The 25,000-nt window shown below is 38.6% G+C and overlaps 1 protein-coding gene across 2 annotated transcripts in view; it reads right to left on the bottom strand.

Annotated features, from left to right (window-relative positions):
• Positions 1-24,181, bottom strand: part of LEPR (leptin receptor) — a 155,007-nt gene extending 130,826 nt beyond the window's left edge. For both annotated transcript variants that reach the window (XM_045035967.1, XM_045035970.1), the window contains exons 1-2: positions 23,677-24,181; positions 6,590-6,688 (exon numbers count right to left, since the gene is read on the bottom strand). The gene's annotated coding sequence lies outside the window, so the exon portion shown is untranslated. The remainder of the gene's footprint in view (positions 1-6,589; positions 6,689-23,676) is intronic.
• Positions 24,182-25,000: the final 819 nt, after the last annotated feature.

Raw genomic sequence — 25,000 nt, 5'->3', positions numbered from 1 at the left:
AAACCTTCTCCACTTCTTTTCCTTTCTGCTGTCTTTATGGCGTCTCCTGATGAATGGAAATTCTTAATTAGGGCAATTACATTCATCAATCTTTATGGTTTGTACTCTTTAGATTTTGTTCAAATAGTATCTTCCTATTTCAAGTCATAGACATTTTCTTATACTTTCTTCTAAAAGTTTTATTTAGCTTTCACTTCCACATTTACATTTTTACTAGATATGGAATCAGTATTTGTTTACTGTGAAGTAGAGGCCCAATTCCATTTTTTCTAATAATTTCAATCCATTTGTTGACCATTCCATTTTTCCACTAGTTTCTGTTATATATCAAATTTGTTCTGTTCCATTGGTATCTCGGTCCCTTAGTTCTTGCACCAATCACATTTCTTATTTAATATAACATCATAATAAGATTTGCTTCTTCTTTTTCAGAACCATTTTGGCCATTCTTGGGCCCTCAGTGTTCCACATAAATTTTAAAACCAGCCGTCAAACTTTGCTCTCTCAAGCCTTCAAGGACAGCACAAATAATTTTTCGATTTTTACTTTTATTTTTAATTTTTTAAAATATTTATTCATTTTTGAGACAGAGAGAGAAACAGAGAGCAAGCAGAGGAAGAGCAGAGAGAGAGAGGGACACCGAATCCAAAGCAGGCTCCAGGCTCTGAGCTGTCAGCACAGAGCCCAACACAGGGCTTGAACCCACAAACTGTGATCATGACCTGAGTCAAAGTCAGACGCTTAACCAACTGAGCCATCCAGGTGCCCCACCACATCTTCTTTATTCATCTGTCAATAGATACTTGGTCTGTGTCTGTATCTTGGCTATTGTAAATAGCCCCATGACCTGAGCCGAAGTCAGATGCTTAACTGACTGAGCCACCCAGGTGCCCCTAGATTTTTACTTTAATATCATTGAATATGTTGTTTCATTTGAGTAGATGTTACATCTTCAAGATAGTCTATTTAATTCACATATATGGTTTACCTTCTATTAATGAATTTTAAAATTTTCTCCACAAAGATGTGGTTTTTTTAGGTTATTCCAGGAGTATGTTTGTGCGTGCCTGTGTATGTGTATAAAATTTCTAATGTAAATCAAATTGTATCTTTTTATTTCAACTATTTTCTAAGTTTTTGTTGCTGTTGCATAGACATACAATAGATTTTTGCGTATTACATTTTACCAACAACATATCTATCAATTTTAGTAATGTATCTCTAGATTGTACAGGTATTCTATGTAAATGATCATATAAATTTCTCATAGCTGTAATTTCCTCTCTGTAATACTTAATACTTTCCGTTTTCTTGTTAGTTTTGTTTTGTTTGTAGCATTAACTAATACCAGGGCAGCCTGGGTGGCTCAGTCAGTTAAGCATCTGGCTCTTGGTTTCCACTCCAGTCATAATCTCACAGTTTCTTGAATTTAATACCCACCCCTCCCCACCCGCCATCAGGCTCCATGCTGACAGGGCGGAGTCTGCTTAAGATTCTCTGTCTTCCTCTCTCTCTGCCTCTCCCCCACTTGCACTGTCTCTCTCTCTCTCTCTCAAAAATAAATAAACTTAAAAAAACTTTTTTTAAAAATTAAGAAAAACACACACACAAATACCTGAAAGATCATGTGTTAAAGTTGTACCATTAAGTATGGTTTGCTGTAAGTTTGGGGGAGATACCTTTTCTCAGGTTATGGAAATTCCCTTTATTTCTAATTTTATATGAGGTTTTCTCCTCAATCATGAACAGATACTGAGGGGGTGCCTGGCCAACTCACGTCAATAAAGCATACAATTCTTGATCTTGGGGTCATCAGTTCAAGCCCACATTGGGTGTAGAGATTACTTAAAAAAATAAAAAATAATGATAGCATATGAACAGACACTGTATTTTATCAAATGCTTTTCCTACATACATTGAGATGATAAAATCATTTTTATATTCTAATTGGTTGCTGTGAATGTTATTGACAGACTGTTCCAAAGTCAAAGCATGTTTATATTCTGAAATAAATTGAACTTGATTGAGATGTATTAATGTCTTCGGGTGCCTGGGTGGTTCAGTCGGTTAAACATCTGACTTTTGATTTCATCTCAGGTCATGATCTCACCATTCACGAGATTGAGCCCCAAGTCAGGCTCTGCACTGACACCACAGAACCTGCTTGGGATTCTCTCCTCCCCACCCCCCAGATCCCCCTCTCTCTTCGCTCTCAAAAATAAATAATACTTTTTTTAAAGATGTAATAATGTCTTATTGACATTTCTGGGGTTTTTCTTCAAGTATACTGTTTGGGTTTTTTGTAGCTATGTTTTGAACATGAAGCCTATAATTTTTTTATATTTATTTTATCTACATTTAGAATGAAATAAGTTGGTCAACTCTTCTTATCTTTTTTTTTTTTCTGGGAAAACTACATAATACCAGGATTTTCTGTTTCTTGGTTAATGTGTTTGAACTCACCTGCAAAACCAACAAGGTTTCAATTCATTGATGAGTGGGGGAGTAAAAGAGGGAGGTTGATAACCATTTTCAAAAAAATGAAAAACCTATTAATGTATTTAATTTTCTGCTTTACCTTAGGCTAGTAGTCCCCCACCCCCACCCAGAAATGTACTTTTCTAGGCTATTATGGGCTGAATCGTGTTCCCAGAAAATTCATACGTTGACACTCTAACACCCAGTACCTCAGGATGTGACTCTGTTAGGAGAACAGGGCCTTCAAAGAGGTGATTAAGTCAAAATGAAGCCGTTAGGGTAGGTCCTAATCCAATCTGACTGCTGTCCTTATATAAAGAAGAAATTTGGATCCACAGAGAAATATGACAGCACGTATGCTCTCACACAGAGAAAACAACACATGAGGATACAGCAAGAAGGCGGACATCTGCAAGCTGAGGACAGAAGCCAAGGGAAACCAAACTGAGAAAGACCTTGACCTTAGACTTCTATTTATTGTCCACAATATAATGGTGAGAAAATTAATGTCTGTCCTTTAAGTCACCCAGACTGTGGTATTTTGTTAGAGCAGCCCTGGAAAATAAATACAAATCTACTGAATTATAAGCTAGCTGTTGAAACTATTTTTTTTCTCACCCTTTTTATTGTGTATTTTGCCTCTTCATCTCTTTGCTTTTCTCCTCATAAGCCTTGCTAGAAGTTTTTCTGTCTTCTGAAGAGTAAACCAGACCCTCTGGTTTGGATCCTGGCTCTGCCATTAACTAGTTGTGGAATGTTTGACAAGCCACTCACCGGGCTGTTGTGGCGATTAGGAGCTAACATTAATAAACCACTTAAAACAGTGCCAGTCAGTGCTAAGTATTAGCTCTTTTTGTTAGTATTGTGATGGTTATTATTCAAAGTATCATATTTCGGTATTGTTCATTTTCTCTATTGCTTTTCTGTTTTGTATTATCTTTATTATTTGTTCTTGTTTTTTGTTGCATGGTGGTGTTTTTTCTTTTAGCTTACTCTTCTTTTTCTAGGTTAAGTTAAAAACCTTTGCTAACTTATTTTTCAGTATTTCTATTTTTTGTTCAGAAAATCTACTCAAACCTATAAATTTCCTCTGCTTTTAGCTACTTTCAGCAAATTTTGATACAAAATGCTTTCGTTATCATTTGCCTGTAGGCATTTTGTAATTTCCTTTTAATTTTTTTAATGTTTATTTATTATTTTTGAGAGAGACACACACACACAGAGTGGGGGGGAAAGGCAGAGAGAGGGAGACACAGAATCTGAAGCAGGCTCTGAGCTGTCAGCACAAAGTCCAACATGGGGCTTGAACTCACAGTCCAAGAGATCATGACCTGAGCCGAAGTCAGATGCTTAACCAACTGAGCCACCCAGGCGCCACTGTAATTTCCTTTATTTTTTTAAATTTCTTTTTAATTTTTTAAAATTTACATCCAAATTAGTTAGCATATAGTGCAACAATGATTTCAGAACTAGATTCCTTAGTGCCCCTTACCCATTTAGCCCATCCCCCCCTCCCACAACCCCTCCAGTAACCCTCAGTTTGTTCTCCATATTTATGAGTCTCTTATGCTTTGTACCCCTCCCTGTTTTTTATGTTCTTTTTGTTTCCCTTCCCTTATGTTCATCCGTTTTGTCTCTTAAAGTCCTCATATGAGTGAAGTCATATGATTTTTGTCTTTGACTGACTAATTTCACTTAGCATAATACCCTCCACTTCCATGCACATAGTTGCAAATGGCAAGATTTCATTATTTTTGATTGCCAAGTAATACTCCATTGTATATACATACCACATCTTATTTATCCATTCATCCATCGATGGACATTTGGGCTCTTTCCATACTTTGGCTATTGTTGATAGTGCTGCTATAAACATGGCGGTGCATGTGCCCCTTCAAAACAGCACACCTGTATCCCACGGGTAAATGCCTAGTAGTGCAATTGCTGGGTTGTAGGGTAGTTCTATTTTTAGTTTTTTGAGGAACCTCCATGAGGTTGTTGCCTGAGTTGTGAATATTAGCCATTCTGACAGGTGTGAGTCAGAATCTCATTGTGGTTTTGATTTGTATTTCCCTGATGATGAGTGATGTTGAGCATGTTTTCATGTGTCGGTTGGCCATCTGGATGTCTTCTTTGGAGAAGCACTGTAATTTCCTTTTAAACTACCATTTATTGCAAGGCTTCCTCAGAGCCCACTATTCTTTTTTAGTTTGTTTCTAGAAATTTTGAATGTTTTATCCTATTTCCATTATATTTAGCTTTATTGCAGTCCCTCCTTAATACATTCATCTCCATCCAGCTCACTGTCCGAAGTGCTTCTGTTCCTGGCACACAGATACCATATCTCCCTGTATTTTTCTGAGGATGACAAACTATCTCTTAAATAGTCCTCTGGATCCTAGAGTAGCTTGTTTTGAGATGTGTACTCTTTCCTCCAAATCTTCCTGATACTGCTTTTTTTTCTTTGTTTGCAGTTTTTTCCACCCAAGAAACCATTCTAATTGATTTTCTCTTCTCTACTTCTTGAACAAGGCAAGACCTATTCAAGCTCCAGGTTCCAATAGCATAGGCTGGGTGGATCTCCCCTGGGTCCTACTTGTCATCTCTTGGTATGGATGTTGGCTACCTTTCTTACATCTTCAACCAAAGGGCAGATTCACTGCCACTGCTCTCATTCCAAAGTCTAGTTCCTAATCCTAGTCAACTTCCCTCTGTCTGGACTGCCTGTGCTCTACATGGTGAACATAGCCCGCTCACACAATTCCACAATCCCACTCTCCTGAGCATTTATTTATTATTTTTTTTAATTTTTATTTTTTTATCTTTAAGCCATCTGAACTGATTAAGTACCCATCCACTAAGAGTGAGTTTCTTCTTTTCAACTCAAATCTTCAGGACAATATTCCTGGGAGTTAGCTGTTTAGAATACAGTAGCGGCTACTAATTTTCTTTTACTCTCTCCCCAGTTGTTTCAGGGGATTTGTAGTTTCATGTCCATCTGGCATGAAGAGGATGGTTGAGTTTGATGGTGGACACAGGGAAGATCAAGAAACATGTCCTTTAAGCCCATTTTCTGTTTGTCTGAGTGAATGAAGAGGTATGCAGTATTGCCCTTTCATCAGGTGGATGTTTCTGGAAAAAGACCTGGTGTATGCCAGATGTTGCTTTGAAAATTACTTTCTGATGTGTCCTATCTCTGTCACTTACCTACAGGTAACCCTGGGTGCAAATTTATTAGCCCCTCTGTGCTCTGTTCTCCTCTTATTTTAAAAAATGTTTTAATTTTATTTATTTTGAGAGAGACAGCATGCATGGGGGAGGGGCAGAGAGAAAGGGAGAGAGAGAATCCCAAGCAGGCTCCATGCTGCCAGCACAGAGCCCAACGTGGGGCTTGAACTCACAAAACTGTGAGATCATGACCTGAGCCGAAACCAAGAGTCAGACACTTAACCAACTGGGTCACCCAGGCGCCCCTCCTATTATATAAAGGAGATACCTACCTCATTGGGTTATTATGAGGCATAAAAGAAACCATGCACATAAAGTACTTAGAATTATGCCTGGCTGTAATGAACGCTTCATCAATGGTAGGCATTATCATTATCACTCTTATTATTTAATAATGCAGTTGTTATTAAATGTGTCCTGAACTGTGAGCTCTGAGAGGTAGGTCCATTTCTATCTCTTCCAGCTGAATAATTCTGAGCTTTACTTTCCTTGCTGTGCCTTAATTTTCTCGTTTGTAAAATTGTAGTGTTCAGATACATAATCATCAAAATCCTGCCTGCTCTGACATACTGAGATTCTGTGGAAACTATAGCAACGCTGCTTCGCACATCCTCTGGGGAAAGAGATCCTTTGTAAGAAGTCTGTATTAAATAAACACAGGTCTTTAAACCTCACCAAGTAGAACGGGGCCTGGGACAAGGACCTTAATACAAAGTTCTACTTGTCCTCAAGTGGCTCTGACCAAATATGTCTTTGCAGTGCGTCCTTCTTTTTTTCCTTCTTACTGACTCTCTGGGGTCCTTTCCCTCTGTCTTAGCTCAGAGCGCTAAAACAAAATACCATAGACTGGGTGGCTTATGAACAACAGGAATTTATATCTCACAGTTCTGGAGGCTGGGGGTATGAGATCAGGTGCCAGCATAGTCAGGTTCGGCTGAGGGCCTTCATCTGGGTTACAAACCGGCCACTTCTACTTGTGACTCTATGTGGGAGAAGGAGAAAACAGACCCTCTTGTGACACTTATAAGGACACAATCCTATTCATGAGAGTCCCACCCTCATGATCCCATCTAATCCTCATCCCCTCTGAAAGGCCCCACCTCCCAATACCATCACATTGGGGTAACATAGACATTCAACATATAAATTTGGGGGGCACATAAACACTCAGACGCTAACACTCTCCTTTCAAATTACCGGGTCCTTTTCTTTACCAACATTCTGTTCCTCTTCTCCAAATTGAGCTGGAACCTAAATCAGTTGGCTAATTCATTGGCTAATTATACTTTACAACATAATACGATACTTCATTATTAAATCAAAATCTTCTCCTTCGCTCTATAATGTAGAACGTTGCTTCAACCAGAATTCTAGGCATCATCAAATAGGTGTGAAAGATATTTGGGAATGAAAAGAGGTAAAAATAATCTTACAAATCGCATATTTATCATTTCTTCTACCGGGATGTGGCTTTATCTTCTCTATTACCTAAGTCAGGACCATGATGGCAGAGTATTTTTTTTATTTTTACCAGGTTTGTGAACCTATCATGAGAATTCTCAACCAGACCCTACCTGGCCTAATCTGTCAGAGCTCACCTCTTTCCTTTCGCTACTTTAGCACAGGTGGTACCACCATCCACTTCTCAGCAGCATAACTCAACTTTACAGCAAACTACTGTCTACCACAAGAATTCCAGACACTTAAAAACAGTTCCAGAGCCAAGAGTCAAAGGAAGGTCTATCTGATCCAGAGCTGGTACGCTTGACAATCATTCAAATGCAAACTTGAGAACAGCATTTACCAAAGTGTATTTGGCACAAATCCAGTGTCATGAAACATGAATGGGTTTTGTGAAGTATAGGCAAAAGTTACTACAGTCACATAAATTTGGTTATCACTATGCTAAGCAAAATCAAATGATTTTATTTAGAACAAGAGTCCTCACAACCTTTAATAAGGCATTGTATTTTGGAAACGTCTAAGACATTTCTAAGCTCTTTTAAGCATGTTCCTATTTTTTAAAGACATTTGTGAAAGCTTGGATTAATATTTAGCAAACAGTCATTCCCTCTGCCCCCACTGTAGGTAAAGTATCCATCCCAACCCCATTGACATTGGACTTGGACATGTGACTTGCTTTGGTCAATGGAACATTAGAGGCCTTAGATGTTCTGGCACCGATTATTTCTCTGTTACACTTCTGCCTCAGCCTGGAGAACCTGTCTGGGTTAGCCACTTGTACTAGAATAATGATAGACACATAGAGAAGATCTGAACCCAACCAGTAGCTTGGAATCAAGACACAGTGACCACAACCTTGATGCCTAATATGCAGTGGAGCCCAGCCTAGACCAGCTTCACTGTGGTTGAACTGCAGACAGTGAGCATGAAAATAAATGTGTATGGGAGATAAGCCACTGAGGTACTGAGGTTAGCAGTCATCAAAAGCTGACTAAACACGTCACTGAAGTGATGTTCCATACAAAACAGTTTGGGAAAACAAACTCCAGAATTCTTCAGAATCCCTCTTTCTACTAAACTACCATCATTCTTCGGTATTTAAGATTAGCATGGCCTTTTCAATTGAATAAACATTTACAGTTTGCACTATGATTCACATATCTATAGTTCCCATAACAGAGTTTGGGAATTAGGATGAGCAGCCTCATTTCCCAACTAAGTAGGGCACTAGCAGGGCTAACGATGGGCAGAGAAGCCCATGGGACTCAGATTTCCTGGGCCTTGGCCCTGGTGCCTTGTCACTACACTTCATTGCCCCTCTTAATTTTTATAAAAAGCCTTTCATGCTGTTCTTTGTATTTAGTTCTAAATTTCTATTTTCAAATATACTTTCTGATTTAGAAATTCAGTGATTAAAAAATGACTTCAAAACAATCTCCAGCTGAAGAATATGAGTGTGGGTTGCATATTTTTGAACATTAATAATGCCAAGAAGGCTTCCATTTATTCAGGTGCACAAAACCAGTCATCCAATGTCCTGTACCCAAAATGGCCCAAGTAACTTTAAAAGCTATTCTAAAGGATAGAGAGCTGTGAGAAATGACGAAATAGCACTGAAAGCAGTACTCTGCTCATAAAAAGTTTAAGAATTAGGCCATCTGGATGGTAGAAAGATGTGAACCAAAGGAACCAGGACAAAGTCCTGAACAAGTTCCCAAATTTGTTATGTAGACAAGTTAGGTGCTCAAGTACTGAAACCAATAGCTGCACATGTTTTTAAAAATATTCCTGTTGAGCCTGTTCGAGGGCAGGTGGGATCTTCAACATGGCATTTCCGTTGTGTATGGCATCTGCTGTTGGCCCAGTGGCCCCAGACATCACGCTTTGTTTTCGTGTTGTAAGCTCCTGATTCCCGATACCCTCCACAGATCCTAGGAAACATTCAAGTGGTGCCTCCAAGTCCTACCCATCAAAATATTTCTCTGACACAGACACTGCCTTAAACTTCTTGTAGGAGTGGAAATAGTATAGCATTATTGAAGGGCACTTTGTCAATTTCATTCATTCATTTTCCACATCCTCTCTGTGCCAGGCACACTTCTAGGGCTGTAGATACTGCAATGAACAAAGCAGACAAAACTCTCTGTCCTTTTGAAACTGATATTCTAGAGGGTTGGGGATAGGAGGAGAAGATAGGTTTCTCTGGTGGAGAAAAATAAATGAATTAAGATGTCATGAACAAGTAGAAGGTCAGAAATTCTAGAGAAAACTTAAGCATAATGGGGAAAGGAATGGAGTAAGGTGGAAAGAGAAGATCTCAATGATGAGGCTATGTCTACCCCAATATTTTGTTTAAAAGTTTAGAGCCACAAAATAGAAAGACCCAATGGAAACACACAAAGTACTATTTGTGATTATCTTAAGAAGGTAGGATTTGGGGTCATTTTTTGTGCTGTGTTTTATATGTGCATGCTTGTGTATTTTTAATTAATTGTAATTTTTGAGAATGATGTACTTAGGCATTTCTATTTTTCATAAACTCCCCCAGGGGCACCTGGGTGGCTCAGTTGGTTAAGCATCCGACTCTTGATTTTGGCTTAGGTCATGATCCCAGGGTCATGGGATCAAGACCCAGGTTGGTTTCTGCTCTAAGCATGGATTCTCTCTCTCTCTACTGGCACAAAAACAGACACTCAGATCAATGGAAAAGAATAGAAAACCCAGAAATGGATCCACAAACGTATGGCTGACTAATCTTTGACAAAGCAGGAAAGAATATCCAATGCAATAAAGACAGTCTCTTCAGCAAATGATGCTGGGGAAACTGGATAGTGACATGCAGAAAAATGAACCTGGACCACTTTCTTACACCATACAAAAATAAACTCAAAATGGATGAAAGACCTAAACGTAAGACAGGAAGCCATTAAAATCCTAGAGGAGAAAGCAGGCAACAACTTCTTTGACCTCAGCCGCAGCAACTTCTCTCGCAACACATCTCCAGAGGCAAGGGAAACAAAAGCAAAAATGAACTATTGATACCACATCAAAATAAAAAGCTTCTTCACAGCAAAGGAAACAATCAGCAAAACTAAAAGGCAACCAACAGAATGGGAGAAGATAATTTGCAAACGACATATCAGATAAATGGTTAGTATCCAAAATCTATAAAGAACTTATTAAATTCAACACCCAAAAAACAAATAATCCAGTGAAGAAGGCAAAAGACGTGAATAGACACTTCTCCAAAGAAGACATCCAGATGGCCAACCGACACATGAAAAAATGCTCATAACCATCACTCATCAACAGGCAAATACAAATCAAAACTACCTCACACCTCTCAGAATGGCTAACATTAACAACTCAGGCAACAACAGATATTCGCAGGATGTGGAGAAAGAGGATCTCTTACGCCCTGCTGGTGGGAATGCAAACTGGTGCAGACACTCTGGAAAACAGTATGGAGGTTACTCAAAATACTAAAAATAGAACTAGAACTACCCTACAGCCCAGCAATTGCACTACTAGGTATTTATCCAAGGGATACAGGTATGCTGTTTCAAAGGGACACATGCACCCCAATGTTTTTATAGCAGCACTATCAACAATAGCCAAAATACGGAAAGAGCCCAAATGTCCATCAATGGATGAATGGATAAAGAAGATGTGGTATACACACACACACACACACACACACACACACACACACACACACAGTGGAGTATTACTCGGCAATCAAAAAGAATGAAATCTTGCCATTTGCAACTACATAGATGGAACTAGAGGGTATTGTGCTAAGCAAAATTAGTCAGTCATAGAAAGACAAATATCATATTATGTCACTCATATAAGGACTTTAAGAGACAAAACAGATGAACATAAGGGAAGCAAAAAGAATATAAAAACAGGGAGGGGGACAAAACATAAGAAACTCTTAAATATGGAAAACAAACTGAGGGTTACTGGAGGGGTTGTGGGAGGGGGGATTCCTTAAGGAATCTACTCCTGAAATCATTGTTGCCCTATACGCTAACTTGGATGTAAATTATAATAAATAAATAAATTATAGAAAGAAAAAATAAGATTCTCTCTTTCTCTCTCCCTCTGCCCCTCCCCTGCTTGCCTACATGTGTGCTCTTTCTCTCTCTCTCTCTCTTTCTCTCTCCCAAAAAAACCAAAACAAAACAAAACAAAAAAAACCTTCCCCAGGCAATTCTGATGCACAGCAGATATCAAATTGTTTCCTTCCCACCTAATATTTCAGGTTCTATGGTCAAAAGAATCCCAGTAAACTGAGCACAATGAATTCAATATTTTAATTAATTAATTTGTGTATATATATATATATGTATACACACACACACATATATAATATTAAAATATAATATATACTATAATCATATAATATATATTAAATTTAAATATATGTATATACACATACATATACATATATATATATATATATCTTCCTAAAATCCCATCAATTAGATTACTGCGGAGTCATACATAAATATCTCATAGTGCACCATGAGTAATAATGTAGTCCAAATAAAGAGGTTAGCATCCTGCGCAATAAATGTTTAGCTATCATCACTGTTATTGTAAGAGGCTTAACCTTGAAAAAGGAATGGGATGTATGGGGAGAAGATACGTAAAGGATGTGGATAAAGGTCAGCTATTAGATTTTCTAGGCAGGAGAAATACATGGCCAGAGCCCTGGGCAATGAGCTTGTTTGGAGCAAAGGCCACTCTTCCTTTCATTCTGAATACATTTACTGGGCTATTTGACCACAAGCTCCATGAGCGCTGGGCCTGTGTCCACCTTGCTCACTGCTGTACCCCAGAACGTGGCTGTAGATACTTGTTGAACGTTCAAAGTATTTGAACCACAACTGAAAGTTTTCCATTTAAAATGTACCCTCAGGCTGTTTTTATGACATCAGTCATCATTTTAATGAGGAGCTAACCAGAACCATGCTGAGACAAAGAGTTAAGCGAGACATACTCAAACTTAACAATAAAATGCAGTCTTTTCTTGGATTTGTATGCCATCACAACTCATTTATCTGGTGTGGTTAGGAAATGAGAAAATTCTTTAGAATGAAAATGGCTATTTAATGCTAAATAACTTAAAATTTATTTTAACAGAGTCAGATGGAAATATTTTAAATTTTTATTACAAATACCTGGGGCTTTTTAAACACTGCGTATGGAACAAAATTGAGCCTTTCCTTTAATGAATCTGTGTCGATTAGAGATCACGAACTGTGAGCAGCGTAAAAGTACCTTTAAGCTAAATATTTTATTGGAATGTTTCAGAGTAGTCCCCAAATTAAAGGAAAATTAGATAACCAATCTTGAAAAGGTCAGGAACCATTGCAGTTCCCAGGGTCTGTGTAGAAGGAAAAATAAAGTATCTATTCAGGGTCCCAGGATGAAGCACCCCCAAAAGCTATGAGTTACCCTGCTTGACATGCAAATTCCTGTCCGAAAGCTACTGATCTGCTTAGACCAGACACTCAGCCTTGTCCAGGAGAGGAGAGGACACTTTAGGTGATGGGTCTTCTGAGACAGAGTACAACATGAGAAAGGAGTTTTCCAAAGGCCACAGTGCTGCTTCCAAAAGAGAGCAGAATGAAAGCTGGGCACGTGAAAACACAGAGGTCCAACACAGAAATCAGTGATCATGTTGAACACCACGGACAGTACTAGATTATAATCCAGTGATGTTCTTGGAATCTACTCAGCAGCTCAAGGCTGGTTTTCCCCTTTACTTAATGGTCTTGGATTTCCGTACTTCCGAGTTTCTAATTTGTGTAGCTCTTTTGCCTCTCTTTTTCTTTAAAAAGGATTATCTGTTTCTTGCTACCTTCAACGTGCCTCCCTTTAAGGCTTTCAATTTATCTCCCCAGCTAATTTTCAATTTACCTACCTCTACTTGACTATGGACTAGGAAATGAAGGAGCCAAGCCTGTCAAACGTATGTGTGTAATGAAGCTTTAAATGAGTCCGGGTCCCCGAGTGAAACGCAGATGACAAACACATAGGCTTGGTGTCATCCACACTAGCTTGCTGTTCAGGGGCTTCTCCTGCCCACAGTTAGTGGTTTAGCTATTTTGATAGTGACTAGATGAGGAATTTATCTGTAAATGGTATGCCACTGCTTTTTGAAGAACGCAATGTTCTTTTACAACTATTTATTTCATCTTCACCATGGCACTGAAAGGAAGGAAAAGGCAAATATTTGCTCAGGTTTATAAGTATAAAAATGGAGCCACAGAGAGCTTAAAGTGCGTAGATGGAAAGGCTAGTACAAACCCCAGGTGTCTGGTTTCCACTCTAGAAGTTAGTTAATAGATTCAGCTATGTCAATATCGGGAGACCTACAGCATCATAGGTCGGAGGCGGCTTAAAACTCAGGGGATCACGAGGGGATATAACAAGTGTATGATTTTTAAAAGGCACAGGGAAAATCCTACATGTAGCTGTTGAACATGTATTAAATCCTGAGAACAGTGGAAGCAAGTAAGTGGGAACAAACATAGGACAGTATAAGTTAACTAAATGGGAACATAAATTTCACTGTGTAATCACTTCTAGCAACAACTTTAATGAAATGCTGAAAATATGTTTACCAATTTTCAGGCAACACAAAACTGGAAAGGATTACTAATATATCAAATGAGAGAAACAAGATTCAAGCTGGAAATATTGGCCAGAATTTAACCATGAAGAAATTCAACATATATATATATATATATATATATACATATATATATATATATATATATATATATATATATATATATATCTCTAAGATTCAACTTTACAAACATGGTATAGGGAGAGCCTAGCTTGATAACAGTCACAGGGATTTTGGTTTACTGCAAAGCAAGAAATAATAATAATAATGTTTATCATTTATTGAATATATATAGTGCTGTGAGCCTCAGACTAAGTTTTTTAGCTGCATTATGTCAATTCTCACAACAATTATAAAAAGTAAGCATCATTATCATCACCATCCTCATGATATAGTTGAGAAAACTAATAATCAGGGAAGTAAAATGCCCAGAGTTTAACAAATTGTCAGTATTAAAGCCAGGGGTTAAACCTACCTCCATCTCTATCTTAACTAATACGCCACTGTTAGTTTTTAAAAACAAATTTAATGTTTATTTATTTTTGAGAGAGAGAGAGAGAGAGAGAGAGGGAGGGGCAGAGAGAGAGGAAGACAGAATCTGAAGCAGGCTTCAGGCTCTGAGCTGTCAGCACAGAGCCCGATGCAGGGCTCAAACTCTTGAGCCATGAGATCATGACCTGAGCCAAAGTCAGATGCTTAACCAACTGAGCCACCCAGGAGCCCCTACTGTTACTTTTAAAAATAAATGCCATTCTCTGCACTGAGTATGGAGCCTGCTAAAGATTCTCTCTCTCTCCCTCTGTGCTTCTCCCCCACTTGCACTCTCTCTAAAAATATACATACATACATACATACATACATACATACATACATATAAATGCCATTAATAAAAGACTCAATAAAGGAAGTCTCTTTGCAAAACTCACATGTCAACTGGAGTACTATGTGCAGTTTTCTGGGCATGTATAACTTTTAGATTCATCCATATATACCTTTTATAAAGATCTAGTCATGGTTTATCCTGAGAGCAATGGAAAGCAGCACATGAAGTATGAATAAGGAAGCCAAAAAGAGTTTATGAGATGCCTTCAAATACACTATTCTGAAATCAGAACTACCATGGTGTTGAGGAAGGGGCCTAGGCACTGGATTTAGCCCGACTGGATCCACCTGTCTTGCCCATGTGACCATATGTTTCCCCATCTCTAAAATGCTCAGGAGGATCCTTCCGGCCACTACTGCTGGGAGCACTAGAAACAAGGCATGGGAAGCCTCTTGGCCCAGCTCTGCTATCTAGAAGTGTTCATGAGATAGTATTATTACTGCTCCTCATGGAATTATGGAAAATGGACTTTACCTTGATATTAGGGAGAAACTTTTAAAATGGCAGCTGCTGGAAAGAGAATTAGCTTCCTCGTGAAATAGTGAACTGAGGGCAGTTAGTCAAATTTATACATGCACTTTAGGAAAATACTGCACTACATTAGATGAGTTTTAACATTAAATGCTCTCTGAGATCCCTTTAAAAGTTGAGATACTACATACGAACTTATGTGCTTCTTTTCATCTACAAAATGTGCTGACCAACCAGCCATGGGAGCCATGTGTTGAAATGCAACAGTGGGTGAGTGTGCATGGAGACACCTCAGCATCTTACCCACTCCCCAGCGGGTTCAAGGACATGCCCTTTATAAAAGCCTATCAAAGCAAAGAACAATTTGTAATCCCAGGTTGGCAGGCCCTTCATATTGTTAAGCAGGTGACTTTGGCATCAGTAATCATATATGTTTTATTTTTTTAATGTTTACTTATTTTGAGAGAGAGAGAGAGAGAGAGAGAGAGAGAGAGAGAGAGGGAGAGAGAGAGAGCAGGGAGGAGCAGAGAAAGAATCCCAAGCAGGCTCCACGCTGTCAGCGCAGAGCCCAATGCAGGGCTTGAACTCACAAACCATGAGATCATGACCTGAGCTGAAATCAAGAGTTGGACACTTAACCAACTGAGCCACACAGGTGCCCCATACATGTTTTATTTATAGTCATCACAAAAAGATCCAGAAGACTAGAGTTCATTGAACAGGGGACAATAGAAATGGAAAGAATGAATGACTGAATCTCAATAGATGCAGAGAAAGCATTTGACAAAATACAGCATCCTTTCTTGATAAAAACCCTCAAGAAAGTAGGGATAGAAGGATCATACCTGGAGATCATAAAAGCCATATATGAATGACCCAACACTAATATCATCCTCAACGGGGAAAAACTGAGAGCCTTCCCCCTAAGATCAGGAACAAGACAGAGATGTCCACTGTCACCACTGTTATTCAACATAGTATTTGAAGTTTTAGCCTCTGCAATCAGACAACACAAAGAAATAAAAGGCATCCAAATCGGCCAGGAGGAGATCAGACTTTCACTCTTGGCAGATGACATGGTACTCTATATGGAAAACCCTAAAGATTCCACCAAAAAACTGCTAGAACTGATTCATGAATTCAGCAAAGTTGCAGGATATAAAATCAACACACAGAAATCGGTTGCATTCCTGTACACCAACAATGAAGCAACAGAAAGAGAAATCAAGGAATCGATCCTATTTACAGTTGCACCAAAAAACATAAAATACCTAGGAATAAATCTAACCAAAGAGGTGAAAAATCTATATACTGAAAACTATAGAAAGCTTATGAAAGAAATTGAAGAAGACACAAAAAATGGAAAAAGATTCCATGCTCCTGGATAGGAAGAACAAATATTGTTAAAATGTCAATACTACCCAAAGCAATCTACATATTCAATGCAATCCCTATCAAAATAACATCAGCACTCTTCACAGAGCTAGAAAAACAATCCTAAAATTTGTATGGAACCAGAAAAGACCCTGAAAAGACAAAGCAATCTTGAAAAAGAAAACCAAAGCAGGACGCATCACAATCCCAGACTTCAAGCTATACTACAAAGCTGTAATCATCAAGATAGCATGGTACTGGCACAAGAACAGACACTTAGATCAATGGAACAGAATAGAGAACCCAGAAATGGACCTACAAACATATGGCCAACTAATCTTTGACAAAGCAGGAAAGAATATCCAATGGAATAAAGACAGTCTCTTCAGCAAGTGGTGCTAGGAAAACTGGACAGCGACATGCAGAACAATGAACCTGGACCACTTTCTTACACCATACACAAAAATAGACTCAAAATGGATGAAAGAGCTAAATATAAGATAGGAAGCCATCAAAATCCTCTAGGAGAAAGCAGGCAAAAACCTCTTTGATCTTGGCCGCAGAAACTTCTTACTCAATATGTCTCCGGAGGCAAGGGAAACAAAAGCAAAAATGAACTACTGGGACCTCATCAAAATAAAAAGTTTCTGCACAGAGAAGGAAACAATCAGCAAAACTAAAAGGCAACCGACAGAATGGGAGAAGATATTTGCAAATAACATATCAGATAAAGCGTTAGTATCCAAAATCTATAAAGAACTTATCAAACTCAATACCCCCCAAAAAAATAATAATCCAGTGAAGAAATGGGCAAAAGACATGAATAGACACTTCTCCAAAGAAGACATCCAGATGGCCAACCGACACATGAAAAAATGCTCATCAACATCACTCATCAACAGGGAAATACAAATCAAAACCACAATGAGATACCACCTCACACCTCTCAGAATGGCTAACATTAACAACTCAGGCAACAACAGATGTTGGTGAAGATGCAGAGAAAGAGGATCTCTTTTGCATTATTGGTGGGAATGCAAGCTGGTGCATCCACTCTGGAAAACAGTATGGAGGTTCCTCAAAAAAATTAAAAATAGAACTACCCTATGACCCAGCAATTGCACTGCCAGGCATTTATCCACAGGATACAGGTGTGCTGTTTTGAAGGAACACATGCACCCCCAAGTTTATAGCAGCGCTATCAACAATAGCCAAAGTATGGAAAAAGCCCAAATGTCCATCGATGGATGAATGGATAAAGAAGATGTGGTATATATATAAATGGAGTATTACTCGGCAATCAAAAAGAATGAAATTTTGCCATTTGCAACTACATGGATGGACCTGGAGGGTATTATGTTAAGTGAAATTAGTCAGAAAAAGACAAAAATCATATGACTTCAGTCATATGAGTACTTTAAGAGACAAAACAGATGAACATAAGGGAAGGGAAACAAAAAATATAAAAACAGGGAGGGGGACAAAACAGAAGAGACTCAAAAATATGGAGAACAAACTGAGAGTTACTGGAGGGGGTGTGAGAGGGGGGATGGGCTAAATGGGTAAGGGGAATTAAGGAGTCTACTCCTGGAATCATTGTTGCACTATATGCTAACTAATTTCTATGTAAATTTAAAAAAATAAAATTAAGTTAAAAAAAAAAGAATAATGAGTGACTGATTGTTAATTTCTTTGGCCACGTTGCACCCTTCACCCCTTTTCCCAAATGACAGCCCTGTTAATGAATCACAGTGTCTGGTCTGAGTTGCTTCCTTTTACTTCCTCACAATAGCATGCCATTGGTGAACTGATTTTCTTCTTTTTTTTTAATGAATGTCTGATAGTAGCTCAAATTTACATGATGTTTGGAAGACCTGGGATGCTCTTTGCTTTACCTTTTGAACCAGATTTCACTGCAGCTTATTTATTTACAAAGGCAGGGGAAAAAAAGGTTTTATTATGTTACTAAAGTCTGGAAATTTATCCGGGGTGATGAAAAAGGGTAATTATAAACTAACCTCAAGTGTTGGGAAAGTGTTTTTTAAGCATTTTGTTTACAAGCCAGAAAAATGAAATCCACCTCTTTGAAGTTTTCTTCCTGACATATTTCTGGCCAGTCTAAAGTAAAGTGACGAGATTTGCTAATATCATGGGATGCTGAATTTCTATTTTGAACTTTGGAAAATTTTCACAATATGAAATGTATTAAAGTCACAATATACTCTGTTCTACATGCAGCTCCTCTTGCTTGGAAATCTCTTCCCCTCACCCTTGACCAGATTATTTTCTACTCATCCAAGGTCTCTGCTTAAAGGCATCACTTCCTCAGAGAGCCTTCCCTGTCTACCCTGCATTAGGTCTCTGTGTTCTCTCCCAGTTTTCTTCTGTATCTCCTCAAAATTTGCAGTTATGTATTAAACTGTAACATACCAGTTCTATCTTCTTTTCTATTGTGTCTCAATATTTAGGATAGTGTTTGGCATACATTAGGTGCTCAATAAATATTTGGTGAATGAATGAGTGTATTCTCTTTTTTTTTTTATTTTTTAATGTCTATATATTTTTGAGAGAGAGAGAGAGTGAGCAGGGAAGGGCAGAGAGAGAGAGAGAGAGAGAGAGACAGAATCCAAAGCAGGCTCCAGGCTCTGGCCTGTCCACACAGAACCTGATGTGGGGCTTGAACTTACAAACCATGAGATCATGACATGAGCCAAAGTCAGACACTTAATCAAGTGAGCCACCCAGGCGCCCCTAGTGTATGCTAACTTTTTATGACAGTAAATCAAAGAAAGATAACTCAATGTTAAATTTTTACTCTGGTAAGTCTCCTCTGAAAGTTAAAAGTTTAACTCAGTCCCTTACTACTGCTTTTTTTTCAACTTTAGTCCACATTTCGTACTTAAAAATTATGACACTATAGAACTTTGTAGGTAGGTCCTTTTTGAAAACATGATTCTCTGTTTGTTCATCAAAGGTTTGATCAAAGGTCTTTTGGAAAAACAGGTCAACCAGATCATTTTTTGACTGGCCACATGGGCAAAAACATTCGTGCACAAAGGTCACAAGAAATGTAAACATTATAAAGGCATAAGACCTACCACAGTCTCATTACTGCACTCCCTAATACTTCCTAGGACTATAATGTTGTCAAGATAATGTTTTGGAGAAAAAGTAAAAATTTAACTCAAAATGTGGGCATGTTTAACTGATAGCAGTGGTTTCCAGTTGGTTTGCCTTGAAGATTTGTTTTTTGTTTTTCCATTCCCTGATCTTAAACCCCATTCTTACCATAGATCCATGAAAGCAGGCACCAAACCCACAGTGTTGTTCATCTTACCCTTAGTGCCTGGCATAAAAAAGGTGCTCAATAAGCAGTCACTGAATAAATGAATGGATCCTACCTTAATCATGGTTCTCCTCACACAGAGGCAAATCAAGGGTGACCAAAACAATAAATAAATAGAAACTTTTATATGAGCAAAGGAAGTTTGATATAAAATAAATAGTTCATTAATCCAGCATTACTTGATTACCAGTCATCATGAGTATTGTCTTTCTTTACTGCCATTTACAAGAACACCTTTGGAGCTCCCCTGTGTGAAATCCCTTCAGAAGTTGTTTTTGAACTTCATTAAGGAAGACTGTCCTGATTGCTACTCAGGCCTGTTTACTGCCCCCTCCCCAAATGATTATCACGTGTCCCAAACATCCACTTTATTCACCATGCTTGACTTCAAATAGTCCTTGACTGGGACACCTGGTTGGCTCAGTCGCGAGTCCAACTCTTGGTTTCAGCTTGGGTCATCATCTCAAAGTTTGGGCCCCACACTGGGCTCTGTGCTGACAGTGTGAAGCCTGCTTGGGATTCTCTCTCTCCCTCTCTCTCTCTGCCCTTCCCCCATTCATGCTATATGCCTCTCTCAAAATAAAGAAACATTAAAAATTTTCAAATAGTCCTCGATAAATGTTGAAAATTACTTATTATAAAACAATTTTGGACATTTTTGAAATAAGAGTAGGACCTTTCCCCATGCTATTGTTTGGATAGAAAAAACACACATTTGGATATCAAAAATGGTCATTGTTTAAGCTTTCACATAAAGTTTCATTCCTACAATATACACATAAAAAAAGTTTTCATTATAAATCTTAGTGGCAAAGTCATAAGCAAATTTCCCTCTATTTGAGGGAAAAGAAATTTCCCTCTGTTTGCTTTGTTGGGAAGGGACCAGGGATTGGACAGGGTCCCAGTAGGGATTTACACTATATAACAACTTTTTCAATGTCGCTGATAGTTTCTGTTATTAAGAAATGCTCTTTCATATAATTATGATTATATTAGAGCTACTCTGATTTGTGTCGTTGTACAGAACTAGAACCAATGGATAGAAGTAACAAAAACACGAACTTTAACTCATTGTTAAAAGGACCAGCCAACCATTAGCAATATCCTACTTAAAATAAGTAACTGGCAGTTTCTTGAAATCTGGTTCCTGCTTTCACCACAGGGGGTTTATAATAAATCCTAGAAATGATATTTGATCTCCTTGGTGATGGTGGTAAGGTGAGGGTAGTTACTGCAGCCTCTTGTGGGCTATTAAAATGCCAGGATTAGAACAAAAGGAGTTTGAAATATAATGCTATTGTTTAGGGAGGAATGTGTTCATCTAGTGGCCTAGTGGAATTTGAAGCAATTCAAACAGACATTATGGACTATGTTTTTTGGGGGAAAGGATGCCTAAAGGAGAGTGAGAAAGAAGGGTGAGAAAGGACAGCCAGGCAGAGAGGGAAAAACTCCCCCGTAGATAAACCTTTTTCATTTTGCTGGCTGTGTCCCATACCTAAGAAAGCTTCCTGGCTGACTCTGATCTAATCTCACATTAAATATCACTGCTGTGTGCTGTGTGCACAGGTCAGCCATAGGTTTCTCCATTTCAAAAGCTCTGGATCAGTGTAATAATCCTTGGGGGGTGGGGGTGGGTAAAGAGGCACTAAGACAGGAAAGAGAATGAGGATGAATCTAACCCTCCTTATTGGTACAAAGCTGGGGTGCCCATGGGAGCTGTTCTGATGAGCCCAAACAGGCCCACCTAGCTCAGTTAGAAAGGCTGTGTATGTATCAAACAACTACACAAGGGTATATGCATAAACACTCTCTGGCTGCTTATTAGGAATGGTCTCTTTCACCTGAATCCAATTTTTCTAACTAGACTCAGTACACTCATTTACTCTGCCTTTCTCCTTCTGGCTGGGAAGTCCAGGTGTGGATGGCCAATTTCTCATTCTAGTTTCTGATTTCCACCTTGGGCTCTTTCAAGAGAAGCCAGAGATTAGTCACGTGTTGCCAATAGCATAGTGTCCAAATGCCCAGGACCACCATAATCTAGCTCCAACCCAACTTTCTAAGCCAACAATTTCCCCTCTTCATGAATCTTCAATCATCCGATCTCCTAGACATACCCTGTGATGTTCTAAGCCTTGACTTTTTGCTCATGCCACTTGCCAGGGATGCCATACAGCTATTCTCTGTATTATCGAAACTGTCGAGAAGGAGAGCAGAGCTCTTGTGAGAGCCCAGGACCCAGACTGTCTTCGCACTTTACACAAAGCTCTGGCTCCCCTAGATTGGTCCACCTGGCTCATCAGAGCTCAGGTTATAGACCATGTCCACAGAAATATTTCTTTCAGTATAGTTGGGGTATGCATAATGCTTTACAAAAAAAATTTCTGAAAAAGTCACCAATGTTTTAAAAGTAGACTATTACATGTAATGTTTTTTCACCTGGATTCCCAGCTTCATTTGAAATATCAGTAAATAAGGCATCTGAACTGGCCCTGCTGCAGAGCAAAAGTTGGCCAGCACTGAGCAGCAGCTGCTCTTTCGTGTAAGGCTTGCCTCTCCTATTTGCTGCATTTCCGGGCCCTCCTACAGTTCTTATACCCAGCTTCCTTTAGTCATTTAAACCACCTAACTGGATGCTATGGGCATTTGAGTTTGCACACCACCACCCCCTGCACCAAGAAACTGTCAAATCTAATCTTCTGGTACACATGGCTCTGTGAAGCTATTTTTCTTCCCAGGAAGAGCCATGAGACAGCAGAGCAGAAACAAGCTGGATATCCCAATTTGGCTTAGCCCTTCCCTCAAACAAATGTCATCTCCTTCCTCCCATAGCAGAGAGGAATACAGGTCCTAGTACTTTGTGAATTTGCTCCAACTCTCTTTTCTCCTGGTTTGCAAGACAAAACTATTACTCTTCCTATGCCATCCACTATTTTAGCAAGCTTTTTACTTTAGAATAATTTTAGATCCACAGAAAGTTTGTTAAGATAATACAGATTGTTTTCATATACCCCAGACCAAATTTTCTGTTATTAACATCTTACATTATTAGTATGGTTCATTTGTGACAATTTGTAACAATGTTAATACATGATTAAAAAAAATTTTTTTAATGTTTATCTTTGAGAGACAGAGCACCGGTGGGGGAGGGGAAGAGAGAGAGGGAGACACAGAATCAGAAGTAGGCTTCAGGCTCCAGGCTTCAGGCTCCAAGCTGTCAGCACAGAGCCTTATGCAGGGCTTGAACCCACAAAATGCGAGATCATGACCTGAGCCGAAGTCGGACACTTAACTGACTGAGACAACCAGGCACCCCTATTCATACTTGAATATTAACTAAAGCCCATGCTTTATTCATATTCCTTTTTTGCCTAATACCTTTTTTCTGTTCTCAAGATCCTAACCAGAATATTATGTTAAATTTAGTCATCATGTCTTCTTAACCTCTTCTTGGTTATGAGATCAAAGATTCAGGGAGCTCAGAGAATACCAAGCATGATAAATACCAAAAAAATCTACACACAGGCATATCATATCCAAACTGCAGAAAATCAAAGACAAAGAGTAAATCTTGGAAGAAGATAGAATGGGTGGGGGAACACTTTACCTTTAGAAGAACAAGGATAAGAATTACACTGACTTCATTTAAAATCACATAAACAAGATGAAAGTGTGGTGATACATTTAATTGAAGTCTTGAGCGAAAAACAATCACCACCCTAGAATTCTGTATCTAGCAAAACAGATATATTTTTATCCTTCAAAAGTGAAGGAGACATAAAGACTTACCTGATCAACAAAAACTGAGGGATTTTGTCAGCAGAAGATCTGCTTTGAAAGAAATGTTTCTTCAGAGAGAAGAAAAATGACAGTGTAGGCCAGAAACTTGGATCTACATAAAGAAAGGAAGAACATTCAAGAAGGAATAAATGAAGGTACAGTTTGCCCTTGAAACATGGTTTAGAACTACAAAGGTCCACTTATATGTGGATTATTTTCAAAAAAATACCATACAGTACTGTAAATGTATTTTTTCTTCCTTATGATTTTCTTAACATTCTCCTTTCTCTAGCTTAAACCACAGGCCCAAATTGATGCCACTTAAGTTAAGGCTTCAAGTCCATAAACCAAGACTAGCCTGGTCCCTACCCTAACTGTAATTTTAACCCCTCAGAAATGTAACCTTTAACCAGTCAACATGGGAATTTCCTGGTTAGCACTAGGAAATTTACTGATATGCCATTCCCTTTGAGAGGGCAACTTTGCCAAATAAAAAACAATAGATCCACTGCAAATAATTTCCTCTTTTCCATTCATCTATCTTTAAAAACTTCTCCTTTTCTATAACCCTTTGGAGCTCCCCTCTACTTGCTAGATGGGATGATGCCTGATTCATGAATTGATTAATTTGATCTTTAAAATTTATTCAGCAGAATTTTTGTTATTTAGCATTACCTTATTATAATAATACAGTATGTAATATATATGACAAAAAATAAGTGTTCATTGGCTGTTTATGTTATTTCTGGTCAAGATCAGGCTACTTAACTACTTAATTGGTAGTTAATTTGGGGGGAAGTCAAAGTTATAAGCAGATTTCCAACTACATGGGGGTCAATGCCCCTAACCCCTGCATTGTTTAAGGGTCCAACTCTACTACTATGGTGACTCTGGGAGGTAAGAGAGCTAAAGCACCCTCCAGAAGCTCACAGAAAGACTTTCCCTCCAGTATCATCCTAATGTGTCCCTCAGTGTGGATTAATTTCTTAAATTTTTTCATCTAAATTTGAGATTTAGGGATTATGTACAGTTATCAAAGTTGTTCTCTGCACTGTGCTTTCTTGGATGAAAGAATGTTGTTACTACCACAGTTCCAATCTCATGGATCAGAGTGATCACCATGAAGAATATGTTTGCAGTTATACCTGGCCCTCTGCAGGCAAGCAGTATCACACTGTTGTCCCATTTCAGTTTGTTTGCCATGCAAGTTTTATAAGCCCGAATTCTACAGGCATTCATATAATATAGGCTGTATAATACTATACAGCTCTACCCAATGCTGTATCTGTTCTAACCTGTTGATGGTGATGCTCTAGGCTAGGAATGCCTGAGG

The sequence above is a fragment of the Felis catus genome, chromosome C1, assembly GCF_018350175.1.
Source record: "Felis catus isolate Fca126 chromosome C1, F.catus_Fca126_mat1.0, whole genome shotgun sequence".
In the NCBI taxonomy this organism is placed as follows: Eukaryota; Metazoa; Chordata; class Mammalia; order Carnivora; family Felidae; genus Felis; species Felis catus.
Note: the sequence above shows the minus strand (reverse complement) of the source record. Positions and strands in the feature narration are given on the sequence as shown.